This window comes from Arachis ipaensis, chromosome B01, assembly GCF_000816755.2.
Source record: "Arachis ipaensis cultivar K30076 chromosome B01, Araip1.1, whole genome shotgun sequence".
Lineage (NCBI taxonomy): Eukaryota > Viridiplantae > Streptophyta > Magnoliopsida > Fabales > Fabaceae > Arachis > Arachis ipaensis.
The window spans coordinates 126,310,702-126,314,620 of NC_029785.2; the positions used below are offsets into that span (position 1 = coordinate 126,310,702).

The 3,919-nt window shown below is 33.2% G+C and overlaps 1 pseudogene; it reads left to right on the forward strand.

Annotated features, from left to right (window-relative positions):
* The window catches only part of LOC107636498, a 1,574-nt pseudogene extending 415 nt beyond the window's left edge, over positions 1–1,159 (forward strand).

The window sequence follows — 3,919 nt, forward strand, 5'->3', positions numbered from 1 at the left end:
TGAGCCATCTGCCTCCATAACCGACTCCTCACCCGCCGCAGCCACGCTCTCTTCTTCCAAGCGCTGGAGAGACATTTTCAGGAAGAGTAGTGAAAAGAAGAACTCGGAGAACAACAACAGTGCACAAGAGAACGATAATGAGAAAGACAAAGCCAAGAAGAAAGACAGGAAAGGCGGCGCCTCCACGGCTTCAGCGGCGGAGCTGAATATCAACATATGGCCATTCTCCAGAAGCAGGTCAGCGGGGAACGCAGTGACCCGGCCCAAGCTCTTTCCCGGAGCTCCGGTGACCCGCAAGACGAACAGCGCGCCTTGTTCTCGGAGCAATTCCGCCGGAGAATCCAAGTCCAGGAAGTGGCCCAGTAGCCCGGGTCGGGGCGGGGTCCATTTAGGGCGGAGCAGCCCCGTTTGGCAGGTCCGGCGTGGTGGCTCCACTTCCAAGAACACAGAACCACTGTTTCTCAACCACGAAAAGTGGTCCAAAAGAGAAACCTCCACGGTGGGTCGCCGGAGTAAAGTCTCGTCTTCCGGCGGGGAAGGTGGAAAAGCGAGAGTTTTGAACATAAATGTTCCGACATGCATTGGTTACCGAACCCATTTGAGCTGCAGAAGTGATGTGATGAACAGTGCCGTTGGTTCTAACAGTACTGTTCGTCCCAGTAACGGTAACGGTAACGGTAACAGTAACGGTGCTGACGGTGGTAATGTTGGTTCTAAGCTTTTCAATTTGCGCAGCCTCTTCAAGAAAACCCTTCTAACCTCTCACTAGTCATTTCATCTTTAGCTGAGCCAATGTCTATAATTATCTAGTTTAATTTAACTAATTGCCTACTAGACGTGTATATGGATTAAAATTTTATGGATAAATGTATCACGTGGTATAATTTTTACATTTATAGTTCATCCATAAAATTTTATTTCCTAATTGACTATTTATTATTATTATCTTATTTTTGTTCCTATATATTGCTGTAAAGAAAGCTACAAGTCTACCTTTTCTCACACCGTGTTTTGGATGTAACTCAAAAAAGTATCTGTTCTGACTTGGAACTTTAGGATTTTGAATAGATGGGTTACTGTCATGGCTAGCTACGGAATGTATGTATATTTTAATTAATTAACTAAATTAAATCGTGTTCTGACTTTCCTTCAGTCTATATATATCTGCAAGTGAGGCTATGAGTCTATGACTTAGGTCACTGTTTTCTACCCTTTATTTTAATTTTTAATGCTGTCATATTTCATTCTGAGTGTACGTCAGAACTCAGAACTGAATAGAGGATGTGCTTTTGGGTATTGGGAGTTGAAAGAATCAAAAGAAACGAGTATATTCGAAGTGGTGTTTGTTTGTGATTATTTTATGAATAATAATAATAATTTTCTCATGGAATGCTTGTGAATTGTGATTGTACATTTGAAGTGGATAGTAAGATAGCAAGGAGGAAGGAGGAGATGCTTGTGGTTATTTAAGATATTTGAAGTACGTACGAAATGGCTGAGTTGCTTTGTAGTTGAAATGAAGGCTCTTAATTGAAGCAGTCTGTAATGTCATTCATGTACACACCAACCTCTTAAAAACGATTTAATAGCGGTTGCTTTTGTCCTTCTTCCTGTAAAGTCATCAGACTTTGCTAGCTAGCTAGCTAGTTTAGCTTTGCATCATACTATCATAGTCTTCCCCAAGTTTGATTAAAGAATCAAGGCTTCTGTTCAAATTTGGTAATTACTTCCTGACTAGATGTGTTATTATTTTTAGATTGAATCGATCAGGCGAGTGAAGTAGTTGTAAGAGGACTCTCACGTTTAAGTTAGTTCAATATGTGAGTGATGTATTTTGGATACAGAAAAACATACCTACTTCTGGGTACTTTTCCATTTTATGATTACATCATAAATTACAGTTTTGCCTTTAAGAACACTATTCATATGTCATCAATTGGATTTTATAAGATTTCATTTGTTTCATCTCTTAATAAAAATGGTCTTAGATCAGACCGTTGCCTCAAAATGCTCTAAACTGTCAGTTTTCCGATATGGATTTGGGCTTTTGGATCCATTCCAAATTTCAAAAGGTTAGTCTTCTCAGGCTACCAGTTTAATGAGACTGGGCCGTAAGGGCCAGATCCGCTTCAAATCAGTTTCTTATAAAAGCAATGCTGTATGACTATTTTTTTTTTTACTACTTCATCAACAAAGATATTTTTATACATAGTAAAAAATATAATATTACTTAAATTCTAAATCTTAAACTTTAAATATTAAATTTTAATTCTTAAATCATAATAATATGAATAAAGTATTAACCTAAAATAATAACTAATATTAATAAAAAGTATTGACTCCAAAGTCCAAATCCAAACATTTCTACTCGACCAACCCAAAAGAATTTTAAATCTACGTAGAATAATAGATTTTGAAAGGTCGGAGCTTTTGGGAGTTTTTCATGTTTCCGGATGTCAACCTTAATTAATTTTTGTCCGTTAGATATCTTTATTTCGTAAAACCAAAGCCCAATAAAACGGTAGGAGAAACCCCATGAATTGGACGTTTCAGTGCAATGAGTTGTATGGTAATTACCTAAATTAATTCCAAAGATTTTAAAAGTAGACATTTTAGTTTTAAAAAATATATATACAAAATTAATTTTTAAAATTTTATTTTGACAGACAAATCAGTTTTCAGTTTATTTTTTAAAAATTTTAAAATGAGACATTTTAGTCTCTAAAAAAATTAATACACAGATCAATCTCCAAAATTTTATTTCAACAAATAATAATAATAATAATAATAATAATAATTAAATTATTAGATATTATTTTACAAGAAATTTAAAGTTAAACACATTTGATATTTTGTATTTAATATAATCAAAAGATGTCTTATTTTAAAAAACATGTTTGTATTAAAAGAAAAATATTTTAATTTGAATTTCAAAGTATCATTATTCACCTTATTTTTTTCTAACGAAAAGAGTGTATTAATATACTAGTGTCATCATTCACATGCATAAAATTAAATTAATAATAATAAAGGTTGAGATATAGTAAAAGTAAAATGGACGAAGACTATTAGGTCTGACATAGAAAAACATTGGAGATTAATCTGTATTATTTTTTTTTTTTGAAACTAAAATGTCTGCTTTTAAAATTTTTAGGAATTGATTTGAATACTTATTCTACTGAAAAATAAATTGAGAACTGATTTATCTGCCGGAATAAAATCTTAGAGATTGATTTATATATTAATTTATTTTAGATTAAAATATTCGTTTTTAAGATTGTTAAGTAATTACTCTATTATTTAACTTCCAAAAAAAGGAGGACTGATATATGATATACATAATTAAGGGATCCAAAAAGCTGTGAATTCTTTTTCGTAAGCCAGTAAGTAAACTGCTTAGTGACTAGAAGGAAGTACCCAATAAGTCACTATTATTATATGCTAACTTCTAAGTCCTCAAATAATAAAACTTGCTAAATCTAATTGGTTGGACTAAGTGAGAAACAAAAAAATAGCTATAGTAAGCGTATGGAACATAAATTTAGGAGTGAGTACTACAAATGATATCATCCTAAATCTTAGTTACATCCGTTTGTCCATGTATCTCAAGATGCTATGATTAAATTACTTTTGTATATAGTCGAATTGGTCGGGTACCTAAGTAAATGGTCCTTTGCGCAATTGCGCTTCTACTCTCTTTTTCATTCCTTTCGCTTTCTTTGATTCTCCACTTTTCCTTACCTAATTAATATCACTGGTAAAGTTATCCAGAAAGTGAAAAAATTATATATATAACGCTCCTGCCTAACAAATGGGAAAAGAATAATTAACTTCCTCAAGTTCTGGTATGTCCTGCATAGACATTATTTACAAGTATATCAGCATATATCCATATTTAAAAAAATTTGTTAAAAATTAA